General features: G+C 39.7%; 1 long non-coding RNA gene across 1 annotated transcript; it reads right to left on the reverse strand.

The window, feature by feature from the left end:
- Positions 1-3,375: 3,375 nt before the first annotated feature.
- LOC114807557 lies at positions 3,376-16,722 on the reverse strand. The gene is made up of 2 exons (XR_003755614.2): positions 16,606-16,722; positions 3,376-3,700 (listed from the first exon to the last, which is right to left on the reverse strand). It is a non-coding gene; the product is annotated as an uncharacterized LOC114807557 (long non-coding RNA).
- Between the last annotated feature and the right edge of the window lie 1,040 nt (positions 16,723-17,762).

Below are 17,762 nucleotides of genomic sequence, written 5' to 3' on the forward strand. Positions count from 1 at the left end.
ATTTCCATGGAAACTAGGCAGGTGTGAGGGAAAGGAAAAGTGCATGAAATCACTGGGCTAGCAACAGAGATGAATGCAGACAAAATGCCTCCTGGTAATTCGGTCAGGAAAAGCCAGAATCTGACTGAACCCTTCCCGCAGAAGAGGAGCGTATCACCATTTAGCTCCATAACTTTAACTGGGCTTTTAAAACAAAAAAACACACCATAAAAGTATTGTTTTTCAGAAGAGACCACTGGCACTTTTAGGAACCAAAAGAAATATCAGGAATAGATGTCAGAAGACATCTATTCTGATTCCATGTTCTACCACTGTTGCCCAGTTACACTAATCGAGAAGCAGCATAGCCTAGTGGAAAGAGCATGGGTCTGGGAGTCAGAGAACCTGGATTCTAATTCTGGCTCTGCCATTTGTCTGCTGTGTGACCTTGGGCAACTCATTTAATTTTTCTATGCCTCAGTTACCTCCTCTGTAAAATAGAGATTAAAGCTGTGAAACTCCATGTGGGACATGGATATTGTCCATTCTGATTATACTGCATCTATCCCTAGCACTTAGAACAGTACTTTGCAAACAGTAAGTGCTTAACAAGCACCATAAAAAAGAAAATAACTGTTGAACATTTATTTCCACTCAGTAAAATGGTTATGATGACTAAGCCTGTTCACTTCTATATTCTCTGTAATCTTTAGAGAAAAAAACCCTAGTCTTGGCAGACGCGGCAGACCTGTGATTAGAACCCAGATCCTTCTGAGTCCCAAGCACATGTCACCTGTGTGACCTAGGGCAAGTCACAACTTCTTTGTGTCTCAGTTAATTTATCTGTAAAATAGGGATTAAGACTGGGAGCCCATCATGGGCTATGGACTATGTCTCACTTGATTAGCTTGATTAGCTCTACTCCAGCGCTTAAAACAGTGCTTCACACTTAGTAAGCACTTAATAAATATCATTAAAAAAAGGTTAATAAACCAATTAGAGCAGGCATACACTTTTTGTACTGTCAGGATCTAATATAGCATAGAAGGCCAATGATTTGCTATCTGGGAAGCTTTCTGGTTTCAAAATAAATAATAAATACTAATGTCACATTTCCTGAAGAGCTTTAAATTTGTGTCAGAAATGACGCAGTCCATCTCCTTTGCATAGAACAACAGATTTTTTTTCTGGGAATAAAGGCTAGTAACAGATATAAACCATATTTAGGCATTTATTAATAGACATTAAAATGAACATTACAAGAAAATCATTTTTTGTCCCTTCAATCATATTTATTCATTCATTCAATAGTATTTATTGAGCATTTACTATGTGCAAAACATTGTGTTTGGGAGAGCACAATATAACAATAAACAGACGTATTCCCTGCCCACATCTTCAAAGAGAAAATCATATTTGGGGTGAGATTTAACCTGCTAGGGTCATGAGCTTGTGATTTTTCTGAAAACCATCTTTTGTCTTCTAAAAGGAACAAGAAAAAGGTTTCCACATTTGGGCTTCTTACTTTCTATTCCCCATTTGCTTCAGAGTTTTGTTTTTCTTCACATTAAACCATATGGTATGGGGAACAAAAATCTTCAGATACAGGGTCCATTTTAAATTGTTTCTGATATATCAAGCAATATTCAAGAAAAAGATTGAGAGTGGTATTTTCAGCTTATGGGATGGGGAGGGCGATCCTCGATTCAAAAAAAAAAAAAAATGGCCTTTTTTTGTAACCCTCCTGCTCCTACGAGTTGCACAAAGGGTCAGTAAGCTTTAAATGAGGACTGGCCTCAGGCACGATAGAGTTTTCCATAAAACACTTGTAAGCACCAGCAAAGTGATTTGGTTGGAATCATCAAAGACATCCCTAATGGTCTGCCACCCACCAATGACTGAATCATAGCCCCAGGCAGCACAGCCGAGGGGTCAGAACACAGGTCTTTTAGTCAGGAGATGTAGATTGTAATTCTGGCTCCACCACTTGTTGGCTGGGTGACCTTGAGCCACTTTTCTGAGCCTCAACGTCTTCCTCTGTAAAATGGGTTATACACATCTTTCCTCCCTTCCAGAATGTGTCTGCTATGTTGTTATATTGTACTCTCCCAAGCACTTAGTACAATGCTTTGCTCACGGTAAGTGCTTAATAAATACGATTGACTGATTTAAATTTTAATCCCAGTGTGGCACAGAGATCATTTAACCTTATTACCTTGTATTTACCACAGTGCTTGGCACATAATAATAACTTTACAAATACCATTATTACTATTACAGGAAACCCTAACAACTGCTTTCATGTCTCTCCACCTCTCATCTCCCTTTAACCCACCTGCTGTTTTCAGTTTACGTTCTTGACTCCTTAGAGTTATCCTTTTAACTACCTATTAATTCTTCTATCTCCAAACTGTTGTTCACAGCTTCCACAATAGGGATCAGTCAACTAAACACTGGCATTTACTGAGCACTTACTTTGTGCAGAGCACTGTGCTAAGCACTTGGGAGCTGGTAGACACATTCTCTCTCTCTCAATAGTATTTATTGAGCGCTTACTATGTGCAGAGCACTGTACTAAGCGCTTGGGATGAACAAGTCGGCAACAGATAGAGACAGTCCCTGCCGTTTGACGGGCTTACGGTCTAATCGGGGGAGACGGACGGACAAGAACAATGGCACTAGACACATTCCCACCTCACGGTGGGTTTACCGTATAGGTCTCCCCCGCCCTGAACTCCACCAAAGTGGTCCTTTCTTTGCTGTTAAATCCACCAAACTATCCTTCCTCTGCCCTCAAATCCACCTAAATAGTCCTCCCTCTGCTCTCAGATCCAAACTGGTCCTTCCTCTGCCTTCAAATCCACCAAACTCACTTCGTCCCCCTTTTCAAAGCCCTCTAAAACTGCCGGTTCATTTGTGGAGCATCCTTAACTGATCCCTGCTTTCCATGTCACGTCACTCTGTCAGTGTATCTGTTATTATTCACCTATGCACTTAAATGCTTTCTTTTGACTCTGTACAGCATTTCCTGTGTTCTTTGACATAAGGTGTGTTTTGTGATACAACTCCTTCCTTGCTAATTTCATTGAATATAGTTGTTTCTAACCCCTTCCAGACTTGGTGCTCTATTTTCACACTTACTAGAAGCTTTCATACCACTTTCTCACTCCTTCTACAGCTGTTCCTCACCAACAATCTAATTTTGTGAAATTGGTTTTCAGTGCTCAGTAGATGTCACTCTAGGGCTGCTACTTTGCTGTTTCACATTGATTTTGCTGCATGAACTGGTCCAAACCAGCAACAACCAGACTCCACTTTAACAGGAAAAAAAGTCGAATGTTTTACAAAATGTAACAATCCCTTTAGAATAGAAAATCCTGAGAGAAGCTAGTCAAATCTTGAGAGAAGTGTATTTATTTAGATCTGCCTCTGATCCTATTATTAAGACAATACATTTGCAGATGTTCCAATTTAGATATTTTACAATAATTAGCTTAATATAAATGGTAGCGATGAGTGTACCCTTATGGGAACACTGGATTAGCTGTCTTAGGGACTTGAAGTTCTCCATATAGCTAAGAAAGTGGGAGCAGATGGAGTGCTTAAAATGATGTAGCTTCTTCTGGCACCGTGCTGCGATCTTGCCGTGTGGTTTGTTTTTGAGAACTCCTCTGAGACTCCATCTTGGATTTCCTTCATTCCAGCAAATCTTCCCAATAACCTGGGGCAAGCAAATTGTGAGGTTGAAAACACGTGACCCATACTAATTCAGTGTACATCTTGGGCAAAAATACTAGTCTAAAAACCTCGCTAGGATAAATGATAACATCGGTATTTGTTCTGTGCTTACTCTGTACCAAACACGTTCTAAGCGTTGGGGTAGATCCAAGAAAATTAGATCAGATATAGTCCCTGGCCAACATGGGGCTCACAGTCTAAGTAGGAGAACAGGTATTGAATTCCCATTTTACAGCTGAAGAAACTAAGGCAGAGAATTTAAATGACTTGTCCCAGGTCACACAGCAGGCAAGGGATGAAGCCAAGTATAAAATCCAGCTTCTTTGATTCCCAGCCCCAGGATCTTTCTACTAGGCCATGCTGCTTCTCTAGGCCACGCTGGTCTCTAAAGAGAACAGAAAATCAGAATTGGGAGGAACATTCATGAATTTTTGATTTTCACTGAGCCATCGAAACTACGGCCAGCGGGATCCTTAAACATTTCACCTTCAGGTGGGATGGTGGTGGCGATAGCAAGAGGAAGTGGGAGTGGCGGCCGGGTAGAGTAATGTCTGCTTGTAGTGTTTGTAGAGACATCCCGGTTGGTGATGGTGGAGGTGAAACTCGAATGGTCACGGTGGCGGCGGCGGGCACATGAGGAATGCCCTGCACTCCAGCCAACAATAGCTCAGATTGGCGGAGGCACCAACAGATAAGAAAACCTCCTCACTGCCACTCAAGCTGCAACTCTGCTTTCTACTGCTAACGTCACATCTTCTCTTGCTTCTACATTGCTTGGGATGGCATTGACTCCACTCAGGACTGTTTTCCGTTAGGGTCGAAACCTCCTGCAACGGTCATTGCCGCGGCTAAGTTGAGCATCCTGGTCATTAAGCTAATTGGACTGTGTGTGTAACTATTGCCCAGGACTCTCTTTGTCTTTGATTTCCTCTCTGTTCCCTCATTTCCCGTCTTTCACTTCCTTCTCTCTCCCCACACTTCTGTTTCTCTCTTTCTTTCTCCTCTAGCTCTTGCTTTCTCAGATGCTCTCACTCTGTGTTTCTGACTTTCTCACCCTTTCTCTCTCCCTTACCTTTTGTCTCTGTATCTCTGTTCCACTGTGTATACCCCTAAGAGTCCCTGCCCTTTCTCACTTCAAGCACTGAGCATTTCAAAACAGGAAAGTACTTTCTGGGATTTCTGATTCCAGGCCACAGTAAATCAATTTTAAAAAATCAATCAGTTGTGCCGGAAAAACCTATAGGCAGTTATCACTGTCAATATACACACCCCATATTTTCAAAACGTAGCATACTGTGACATGTAGCCACCAAAACATTACACTACCCAACCTATGTCTCCTATGAAAGATAACATACATCTGTGGCTTCCTGGCTGGCACATGGGCGTCGTACAGTATTCTTTAGTGTCATGAATATTTTTACTCTAAATGATCTTTTGGATGCGATACCGTTGTACCCCAACTAAAGTATTAAAAATAAAGTTGGCAGTGTGGATGCCACTGAAAAACAGATGAATCTTCTAAATTGCAGTTCTGTGTCATTGATGAAATAATAGAATCCACTGTCAAACCCTAAATTATAACTTTCAGAGCCAGTATCATCTGTCAGCCAAAAGTGTCTATTGTTGCAAAGCAATATATTGTGCCCTATAAGGGGTTATAAAGGGATATCACACCGTCTCTGCTTTGAAGACTCTAGAGTAGCAGTAATATTGATTCCAGAGCGGGCTGGCCCATTTTGGTTTACAAAACATTATTCAGGCAAAATCCTTCAAGAGGATGTGATAAACGAGTGGCTTTTAATGGCTACCGGTTGATTGACTCATGGTTTAAATGATGAGTAGGCCCAATCTCCCGAGCAGAGTGCGGATCCTGGGGAGAAGGAGGTGGGACTGTCTGTGGAGCTTGGGAGGAAGGGGCTGCAGCTCGTGTCGCCCTCACCAACACTGCCGTGCTCGGGAACGCTGGGAGCCGGAGCACGTTTGTTATGGGTATTGGGATGTTTGCCAGGAACTGGCACTGGGTCGTTTTCGGACTGCATCATCTGGTGAGCAGGGGGAGGTGGTTCAACCTCTTCACCTGGGGCTTGGTAGAATCGATAGATCACCCAGACAGAATCGATAGGATACCTAAACAAATTCGTAAGCCAACCCGACTCCTCTTATGCAAATTGTACCTCCTTTGCAGAAACGTAACATTTATTGGGCATCCATTTGGTGCACTAGACATTTGAGAAATATAGAATAAAAGAAATGATTGACCTGTTCCCTTCTCAGAAGGAATTGACTTTCTAAAGGGGAAGAGATAATATGTAAAGCTTTGCACTTGCTAGATGTTTAGTACATATTAACTGATGGGAATATTTTGTTTTGCAAATGATCAATATATTAATTTAATTATAAAGTTGAATCCTAGGTGTAGGTGAATTGTTTATTCACAATTGCTGGTCTTTCTGGTTCAAGAGCAATTAGCGATTAGATTAGATTTTTCTTTTCGGTAGATAGCAAACATTTAACAGTACTTTATAAAATCATTTTTAATGGTATTTTTAAGTGCTTTACATGTACCAGGAACTGATCTAAGCACTAGGGTAGATAACAAAACAATCAGATTGGATATAGTCCCTGTCCTACGTAAACCTCACAGTCTGAATCCCCATTTTCCTGATGAGTAACTGAGGCACAGAGATGTTAAATGATTTGTCCCAGGTCATGCAGCAGACAAGTGGTGGAACAGGGATTAGAACCCAGGTCCTCATGACTCCCAAGCCCGGGTTCTTCTCATTAGGCCACGCTGTTTCTCACTGTCTTTCTGTCCTGTTGGAATAAGTTTGGTGTAGCAAGTACTTTTCAAGTTTGCAGCATATCTTTTGATATTATCTCTTTCTAGAGGCAACACATCTAAGAACAACAGAAATAGAGGACTGATGCCTAATTGAAATCTCTGTAGATTCGTGTAGCTGGAGAAGGCATCTGGCTGCGCATCCCAGTCATTTTTGTCTATAAAGCATCCTACATAGAGTTTTATTTGATTCCGTAGTCCTTTAGGGCGGTAAGAAGGAACAGATAACTATGATAGAATGCCAAATTTCCCATGTAAATATTTTTATTAAAAAAAGTTTTGGATAAATTCTAGTTTATTTGATTTCCCTATGAGAAACAGCATATCAATGCTTTTATCGACCAAGTTTTTTTAGCATTATCAATCTTATGACACCATGTTCATTTCTTGTTTTTAAAAAAGATAGTGCTTTTTTTATGTGCTTCCGTTTACCAAGCCATTTTCAATGCTTAATTGGCAGATAAGTCCAATCCTTGGAATTTATTGCTGAACGGGGAAACTTTTGAAAGATATATTTCTATTTCTTTTCTCAAACAGATTGTGCCCTGGGATATTGCTGTAGCCAAGTAACTTTCCACTTTTCCACAGTTTCAGTTTTTACCAAACTACTTATGAAAATAGGTTTTAGAAATATCTAGGAGAATTGAATGGATTAAGGACTTATTTTTTTCATAAAAAACATACACAATTCATAATAAATCAGTTAAGTGGTTCAGCAGCTGAGTATTCCCCCTCCTTTGAATATTCAAGGATATGTAGCATTGTTCTTGGCATTCACCTTCAATATCACAAATTTTAAATCTAAGACTGCAATCTATTTTCAGCCATTAATACGTCTAAACCTTTCTGAATCTTTTGATGTTTTCTAAATTCACCATATAAAAAATATAAGAGCTTTAAGGACTCAAGAAAGGTTTAAATGAAGTTAAAGATAGGTGCCCATTATTAAAAAGAAAAATGAGTGAATGAGGGATGTGAAATGGCCCATCCTAAATCATGAAGTTAGTTGTTCAAGAGACACTCTTTCTCCAAGTGTTCTTTGATACCACTGTTAAAAATATGGTATTGGACTTAATGAACCTTTGGTTTGACCGAAGGAGGGATGTTTACGTTCTAAGTCAACAAGATATTACCAGTTGGGCTTTATTAGAGAAGCAGCATGGCTCAGTGGAAAGAGCACGGGCTTTGGAGTCAGGGCTCATGAGTTCGAATCCCAGCTCTGCCACTTGGCTGTGTGACTGTGGGCAAGTCACTTAACTTCTCTGTGCCTCAGTTCCCTCATCTGTAAAATGGGGATTAAGACTGTGAGCCCACGTGGGACAACCTGATTCCCCTATGTCTACCCCAGTGCTTAGAACAGTGCTCGGCACATAGTAAGCGCTTAACAAATACCAACATTATTATTATTATTATCCTTTCATGGAGACGTCTGTGCTTGTCTGGATATGTATATGAGAGACACAGAGAAAGGGAGAGAAAGAGAGGAGAGAGAGAGAGAATGAATATGAAGGTGGACTAGAATAGGTTACTTCTGTTATTGCTATTTCTTAAAGATATTATGAAATTAACAACTTAGAAATACTTCAATCTAAACTGTTAGCCTCTGGGCAGGAAACATGTCCACCAACTCTGTTAGACTGTATTCTCCCAAAAGTGCTTAGTACACTGCTCTGCACACAGTAAGTGCTCAATAAATTCGATTGATTCATTGATTCACTTTACTGCTTGGATCGGTTTTCTAAAGAAGCATTAAGTCCACATCTTCCTACTCTCCCAGAGTCTCCAGTGGTTACAAACAAAATCTTCTTTCCATTGACTTTAAAGCTCTCAACTAGTTCTCCCTTTCCTACCTTACATGGCATATTTCCTACTACAACCTAGACCGCACACTTCACTCTTCAAGCGCTTAGTACAGTGCTCTGCACCTTTTATTGCTACCGTTTTTGTCTGTCTCCCCCGATTAGACTGTAAGCCCATCAGAGGGCAGGGACTGTCTCTATCTGTTACCGATTTGTACATTCCAAGGGCTTAGTACAGTGCTCTGCACATAGTAAGCGCTCAATAAATAATACTGAATGAATGAATGAATCAATAAATACTATTGAATAATACCAAACTACTCATGATACCTCAGTGTTGTCTCTCTCTCTGCTGACCCGTTGCCCACGTCCTCCATTTCACCTGAAAGTCCTTCCCTTTTCAAATCTGACAGACTACCATTCTCCCCACCTTCAAAGCCTTATAATAATCACATTTGTTCCAAGAGACCTTACCAAAATAATCCCTCATTTCCCTTATTCTCTCTACCTTCTGCAGTGCCCATGTCCCTGGAATTATTTGACGTTCACCCCATCCTCAGCCCCACAACAGTTATGCACCTATCCATAGTTTATTTTAATGTCCATCTCCACCTCTGGACTATTATTAGCTCTTTAAGGGCAGGGAACATATCCAAATTCTGTTGTATTGTACTATCCCAAACACTTAGTACAGTGCTCTGCACCCAGTAAGTGCTCATTGATTGACTGATTGATTGAAAATAAAAAGAATTAACCTTACCATTAATTGCGTGTTTCTGAATTTACTCCACAAATTGACCATCTTTTTCCCTTTCATATTCACATATCTATTTATATCCATTAATTACAGAAAGAAAGAAATCCTTCTTGCATTTAGTTCTCTCCTGACTCTTTAAAATGGCAGTTAGTAACTTGAAGGTGTTTTTTTCTGATGCTGGGCATATGAGGTTGTTATTGTTTAACATGCCATATTCAGGAAGTTGCAAATGTGGAAAACAGCTGTGGCTGAACAACATGCTCTCTCGGTGGATTGTTTCAAGTGTTAACCTGTAATGTGGAGATTTCCCTTGTTGCTAAATGAAAGTGGTTCTATGTGGGTGCATGGAAATACTTTGCAGCTCAGCAGCAAGATCTGTGGAGCTGCTGCATAGGTATGGTAGGTGAGAGATGGTTTGACACACAGTAAGTACTTAATAAGTACCATTAAAAATAACTGAAAAAGAAGTCAGACAAAAAGAGGGGCAGGTGGAAACACTATAAGAATTTACTGACCATTTATATGGGATCTGCAAATCAACCCATCAGTGGTATTTATTAAGTGCTTACTGTGTGCAGAGCACTGTACTAATCACTCGGGAGAGTACAAAATCGGTGTTCAGTAAATATCATCGATTGGGCCCTTGTGCTTAAAGTATTTACAAAATGGCACAAACCTCTGGAATATTTTAAAAAGGCATGGTTATCTACCTAGGGATGGTTAAATAAGATGGTTATCTCCTGGTAGCCCCAGGCATGGCCTAGTGGCAAGAACATGGGTTTGAGAGTCAGAGGTCAGGGATTCTAATCCCTGCTCTGCCGCTTGTCTGCTCTGCGACCTTGGGCAAGTCATTTCACTTCTCTGGGACTCAGTTACCTCATCAGTTAAGTGGGGATTAAAAGAAAAACTGTGAACCCATGTGGGGCAACCTGATTTTCTTGTTTCAGCACTTAGAACAGTGCTTCACACATAGTAAATGCTTAACAAATGCCATCATTATCATCATTATTATTATAACCTTTAATGGTTAGCATAAAAATATCAAATTCTTAAGCAGAGTGAAAAATGTGGTACCATGAAGGCATTGCACTTGTCTGGACCTGTGGAAGTTTTTATTTGTTGCAGGGGTCATAGATTAGCAAGTTGCTATCCTTTGTGTAGCCAAAAAAGACTTCACAGGACCACTGTAAATGACTACAACACAATTATGTCTATGTGGGCCTAATTCATTTTAGACCAGTGTATGACAGGAACATGTGCCTGATCGCAAATTCTCAAATACAGTCATGACTCAATCCCATGTCCCTAGGTGTTTGACTATTGTAATTAACTATCCTGAAGATTTTAGCTACATCAAGGGGTAATGCTACTAAGAAAAATAGTGCCAAGATGGAGCTTTTTAGGAGCTCAATTTTTTTCTAGTGCTTTCTCATTCTGACATCTAAAATTGCTTTTCTCAAATCTCCAGCAAGTTCAGATTCAACACAGCTAAATGAATTTCAAGGCATTTGAGAAGGTGATAAAGAAGTTCAGTTTGCAAAGACTTCTAACTTTAAAGAGGAAAAACAGAATTTGAAACCCACATTCTGAATTTTTTTCTGCTTCTGGAAAAAAAAGAAAGGATTTTTAAAGGTCACATTTAAATGGAAAGTGGGGAAAAAAGTTGTCTTTTTTGTGCATGTGGAGTCACGAAGCACCTGGAAAATACAAAGAGAGGAATCTCTTCTTCATTATGATAGTGTTTCGTACTCTGCAGCTTTCTCAGTTCTCTCAGAAATAACGTCTGCCCTTTCAGTACCGAGAAAGACTATAGTATAATGGTGTGTTCTATATTTTCTATGCTGCTGACTTCTGGAGTTTTTGCTGAAACTAAGGGTGCACAATATACTTCCAAAAATAACTACCTGCCAAACTTATCCTCAGATGGCTAGATAAGATCCCAAACAATAAGTTCTTTAAACTCAGTCAGTCCATGCACATTAGGACAATGTTAATTGCATAATAAGTACACTGACAGAGCAAATGAGGAGAGTGGCTTGCAACAGAATACCTGAACAGTTGATGAATCAGCTGAAGTGTAGTAATACTGAATAGGGAAAGGAGAAAACAAAATAAAACAAACAATAGCCACTCTGACACTAGCCAGCAGTGCAATTTGGTCCTCAAATTCTTCACCGGGACATAAGAATGATAATACCTGCTTCTCCCTGCCTCAACAGCAATAATTTGGGATAAGTAAGATGGAAGCACTTATGAAAACTAAAGCATTTTGTAAAATAACGTAGATATAAATTGTATATCAAAATGTTTCCATAGCACTATCATGGTTGCTGTGGTCATATAAGGGTGACTTTACCAACAGCATTTTTCCATGTCTTTTTTTAAGAAAGGACTTTATTCTTATCATTTTTATGCAACAAATATTCTAAGTAGATTCCATTTTCTGAGCATCTATTTTCCAAATGTTAATTGTTTTCTACTTCTAAGAATAGGCTGTCTTTGGGTTTCCATTTCCCTTTAGTATAATGGGATGTATAGATGTACTTTTATTAGTTTGCAGTAAAAGAGGATTTTTTAAAAAGTCTTCAAATGTATTAACTCAAGCAAAATAGCCACATCAAATTCAACCTTTCAAGCTGTCTAGGTTTTTTAGCTTAAATTATATGCAATCACATCAAGTCAAATCCACATCTTTTTCTGGTGCCTTGGCTACTCCCCATAAAGATGTTAGTGTGAACCCAGTATTTATTTTACGATGCATTTGGAAAAATAAAATCTTTAGGGCTGTAGCTCTCCAAAGATATTCACTCAAAAGTTCTGAATTGGGCTCATATTCAGTGAGTTCAGTGTTATCTCAGAGACAAATTTCCAAGTCTTTCTCACTGAAGTTATTTTTCGTGCTTGAATAATTTTTATTTTTTGCAATATTTGCATTCTATTTTTTCTTGTAGTTGTAAGACTATTTATTGAGCACCCTCTTGATGCAATGCACTGTACTAAGCACTCAGGAAGTATACAAAACAAGCATTTGACATATTCCTGTCCACAAGGAGGCAGACAAGAAAAAATAAACTACTTCCAAACAATAACTGAATTAATTAATTCAATGTACAACTGAATACATAAGTGCTGAGAATGAGTACAAGGAGAGACAGAAGTGGTCGAGTGGTTATATTGTTGCATCTTCAAAGCCTCACCTTCAAAGCCCTATTGAAGGCACATTCCTCCTCTAAGCTGTCGATTCTTCATTTCCCACTCCCTTCTGCATTACCCTTATTTGCACCCATTATTCATCCCTCTCAACCCCACAGAACTTATGTATATATATATCCGTAATTTACTTATTTATATTAATGTCTGTCTCCCCTTTTGGACTGTGAGCTCATTGTGCACAGGGAATGTGTCTATCGACTCTGTTGTACTCTCCCAAGTGCTTAGTACAGAGTCCACACACAATAACCCCTCAATAATTGATTGACTGATTCTTCAGCACCATGGCGATTTCAGCTTTTTCGCAGATTGCTTGGAAAAATCAATGGTATTTGAGTGCTTACTGTTTGTGGAGCACAATACTCATTGCTTGGGAGGGCACATAAAACAGAATTGGTAGACATATTCCCTGTCCAAAAAGAGCTGGGTTCTAATCTCAGCTCTGCCATTCATCTGCTGTCGAGTCACTTGCTTGAGCAAGTCACTTAACTTCTCTGAGCCTCAGTCATCTCAGTTACGCTGGGAATCGAGACTGTGAAACCCGTATGGGACGTTGACTGTGCCCAACCTGATTAGCTTGTATGTACTCCGGCGCTTAGTATAGTGCATGGAACATAAATACCATTTAAAAAAAAGGAGCTTGCAGTTTAGAGAGGAAGTTACATTCTGGACTGAAAAAAAAAAAGCGCTTCCATGGCTTTAACATTATATGCCTTGGGGTAAAGCTTTGCAGATAGACATGGGCCTGCTGCAGTAATTATCCAACTAATCATAAAGAATACGGTTTTTACTGCTTTGTTTCTCTTGAAACATTAATGTTATAGGGCAGTATAGGACATTATAGGGTTTGATAGGGATGGATATATCAGGAGCAGGTAAATCAGCAGCAGCAGCTCTTACTTAAAGACTGCTATTAAATTTGGGTGCCTCTGGAGAAGGTCACTTATCTGAACCATGATTACCCCAACTACTGTTAATGGCAACCAGGGTTATTAGGACTGTGCAGGGGAAATAATATATTATTGTGAAGAAGTGGCACCTGTTGACTATGGCCAAATTCATTTTCAGTTGTCAGTCATTAAAAAAGTCCACCCTGGCCTGAATCTTCTACTTTCTATGAAACTGACATGAAAGACTCCTCTATACTTTCTCATTATTGTGATGACTCCAAAATGACTTTTTTTCAATGATGCATGACAAAATCAAAACAAATGTCTTTTCCTTTTCTCTTTTTTAATATTCTCAACTCTCCTGGAAAATCTTAAGGATCCCACTGGTTTGGGGAATATAAACTGGTTGACACTTTCTGTTTTACTTGTAATTTTTCATTGATCTGCATTTCACCCTTAAGGTAGTGAGGCTACTGATGCTTTGTTTCTTTCATGGCTAAGATATTCATGCAAGAAAACCTCCCCCTGAAGTCTTATAAATACATTATTCAGTTCACACCTATATTTTTATAGATTTCTAAACGTTATGAGGTTTCTACACAGGTCTAAATATCTTCCATTCAACATCACATATTAGCACCCACTAATTCCCTTTTTAGATGGGACAAATCACATATTTAGTTATTGAGAATTGAGATGCTGCTGCTTTACTTATAGCTCCACATTTATCCTGGTCCCATTTCCCTTATACTGTGATTTCCATGATCAATTTACTCATATTTCTACAACAGTGTTTCATTTTATATTTAAGCCTAAAATAGCTACGAAAATGTTGGTCTATTTTGATTGCTGTCATTTCACCTACACATCTGAATCTCCTGATGACTTTAGAAAGAAATTGCATCTTTTTTAATTGCATCAATGTTTTAGTTTTTGTGTCTTCTAATTTCCCTTTCTAATTTTCTTTCATGTTTGATTTTACAAGTTCATCCAGTAAGCTTCTTGAAGGCAGAGAGCACACTTCTGTTGCACTCTCCTAAGCCGTTGCTGCAGGGCTTGCACACAGTAGTAGCTCAGTGAATACAATTGCTTGATTTTCTTTTTTTAAAGAAACAAGTGGATCTTAGGGAAGATGGAGATTAAGTAAAAGGGTGAGAGTGTATTTTCACTAAGCAGCATGGCTCAGTGGATAGAGCATGAGCTGGGAGTAAGAAGGTCATGGGTTCTAATACCGGCTCTGCCACTTGTCTGCAGTGTGATCTTGGGCAACTCACTGAACTTCCCTGTGCCTCAGTTCCCTCATCTGTAAAATGGAGATTAAGACTGTGAGTCCTATGTGGGACAGGGATTGTGTCCAACCCTATTATCTTGTATCTACCCTAGCACTTAGAACAGTGCCTGGCATATAGTAAGTGCTTAACAAATACCATTATTATTATCATAATTATTATTATTATTTACCTTCAGGAGGACAGAGTTAGATATATTTCTTGCCTCTATTCTGTTTACACTATACAGAATTTGTTGTTGCTTTTGGTTTTGTTTGTTGGGCCAAATTAAAGTTGATCCATTTCATTAGAGATCAGGGTGGCTGATAGAACAGATTTACCATGCATTAGATTAATTCAACCCGTAGGACTCTTGAGACAGTCTGTTAAATTATTGATCTGTGGGACTTGGTAATCATTTCAATTATTCTGAGGAATAAACATTCCTTAGGCTCTCCTCCCACTCAGTTAAATGGCACTATTGAGACTCAAATACGTTTCTAAGGGTTTTAAAATAAAATTTCTATTCACAATTCTGAGCTTTCATCTGAATATTATTACATGGAAATTTTATAATGTGTGACACTGAGGGGAGATTTTTTTCAATATTCTGAACATTTCTCTAATATTTTCCACTCACTGAGCATTCTGGAATAATCCCTACATAGGAATCTCACACAGTTTAGTGATGTTTTAATAAATGCTGATCCTGGCTGCTTACCAGCTAGATAGTCTGTCAGTTGGATTTGGGGAGGAATTTGATGTAGAAATCTCAGACAGCATAAATTCACTTGATTCACAATAACTCACAGAAACTCAGTCACCTGCCCTTTGTACCTAAACATAAATTCTAACCCATGTTCAAATCAATCAGCGATATATACTGAGTCCTTACTATGTGCAGAGCATTGTACTAAGCACTTGGGAAAGTGAAATACCACAGAGATAGTAGAAACGTCTCCTGCCCACGAGGAGCTTGCAGTCTAGATGGGGAGACAGACACTCAAATAAATTATGAATACGTGAATGAGTGCTGTTGACCTGAGGAAGAGGTGATTAAAAGGGACAAATCCAAGTTCTAGGGTGATGCAGAAGGGAGAAGGAGTAGTGAAAATGAGGCCTTAGTCTGGTAAGGCCTTTTGGAGGAGACATGATTTTAATAAGGCTTTGACGGTGTCTAATAAGAAGGGGGAGGGAATTCCAGACTAGAGGGAGGACTTACGTGAGGAGTTGTTGGCTAGATAGATGAGTTCAAGGTGTAGTGAATAGTTGGGTAGCAGAGGAGTGAAGTGAGCATGCTAGATTGTAGTAGGAAATCAGGGAGGTAAAGTAAGAGGGGAAAAGGTGATTGAATGCTTTACAACCATCGGTAAGTAGTTTCTGTGCTCAGAGGTCCTGCAAAGCACTAAGAGGTTGAACAACCTTCTAATAATTTAAAATTATTCAAAAGCACCAACTGGGGAGATTGTTTATAAAGGGGCAAGTTAATGAACTTGGAAGACTAGAGAAAGCAGATACTGATGCAAAGCTCTTGGGAAAATACAATATAATAGAGTTGGTGGACTTCCTCTCTGCCCACAAAGACCACATCACTCCTTTTCCCAATAATATAGCCTCAAATACCAAATACTGTATGTAAGAGCTATTCCCAGTGAAGACTACATGTTCCAGTACCATCGTTTTCATGCTAGTGATTGGATCCATTTGATTTTGGAAAAGTTCAGCATCCTTTATGCTTTGCAATTTGGTATACACAAACAAATTATCTGGGTATTTGAGGTCCTTAAAACTCTGGTCAAAATAATCTGGGCACTTCAGGCAAAAGTGTTTTGGGGATCTAAATTATGGATTAGAGAGAATCAGTCAATCAATGGCATTTACTGGGTATTCACTGTTTGCAGAGCACTGTACTGACTGCATGGGATAGTACAATCCAAAGAAGATGATTGACACCTTTTCATGCCCACAGTGAGTTTACAGTCTAGAGGAGGCTGGGTTTGGTCTTTTTTAAAACAGATAATTTATGTAGACATATCTCAGAAAAGTTAAGGAGTAAAAATTGATCAGAGCCTATTTAAATAGTGCTGATTCTGTAACTCCGGGCAATCTACTGACCACATACCTGGATCGAGTCAATCAAGAGGTTGCAAGGTCTTGGGGTTGTTTGCTGCCTTTTTCTCTAGTATGAGTCATGCTATGAATGTCAGGTCTGATGGAGCACTTCGAGGACCAAAGTCAAAATGTTGACTAGCTGATTCGAAGACATGGTAACGAGGGCTAATAAAGGCAGTGGGTGACTGCATGTGGTAATTGGTTTCAGGGGTTTCAGTGGAACGATGATTTTAGAGAGGAAATAGATGCTTCAGAAAGGACTGTGAGGAAAGCAAGGAACAGCAGATGGGTGTGTGGGCAAAGGGAGTTCACTGTTTGCGTTTATCAGCTAGACTGTAATCTCCTTGTGGGCAGGGAAACTTGTCTACTAACTCTTTTGTATTATGCTTTCCCAAGCGTTCAGTACAGTGCTCTGCACGGTCAGTGCTTTATAAATGTGATTGATTGCTGGATCGTCGACTGTTTCCTTTCCCCCAGTGGTCAGATCCACCACCCAGCCTGTAAGGTAGAATCTTGAGCCACCTCAATTTCTAATGGTGCCATGATCTTGAGCAGTCTAGATTATTTTAGAGAAGCAGCATGGTGCAGTGGAAAGAGCACGGGCTTTGGAGTCAGGGCTTATGAGTTCGAATCCCAGCTCTGCCACTTGTCAGCTGTGTGACTGTGGGCAAGTCACTTAACTTCTCTGTGCCTCAGTTCTCTAATCTGTAAAATGGGGATTAAGACTGTGAGCCCCACGTGGGACAACCTGATTCCCCTGTGTCTACCCCAGTGCTTAGAACAGTGCTCTGCACATAGTAAGCGCTTAACAAATACCAACATTATTATTATTATTATTAGGTCATGGGTTTGAATCCTGCCTCTGCCCCTTGGCAGCTGTGTGACTGTGGGCAAGTCACTTCACTTCTCTGTACCTCAGTTCCCTCATCTGTAAAATGGGGAAGAAGACTGTGAGCCTCACGAGGGACAACCTCATTCCCCTGTAATAATAATAATAATAATGTTAGTATTTGTTAAGCGCTTACTATGTGCCAAGCACTGTTCTAAGCACTGGGGTAGACACAGGGGAATCAGGTTGTCCCACGTGGGGCTCACAGTCTTAATCCCCATTTTACAGATGAGGTAACTGAGGCACAGAGAGGTTAAGTGACTTGCCCAGTCACACAG

The sequence above is a fragment of the Ornithorhynchus anatinus genome, chromosome X3, assembly GCF_004115215.2.
Source record: "Ornithorhynchus anatinus isolate Pmale09 chromosome X3, mOrnAna1.pri.v4, whole genome shotgun sequence".
Taxonomy (NCBI): domain Eukaryota; kingdom Metazoa; phylum Chordata; class Mammalia; order Monotremata; family Ornithorhynchidae; genus Ornithorhynchus; species Ornithorhynchus anatinus.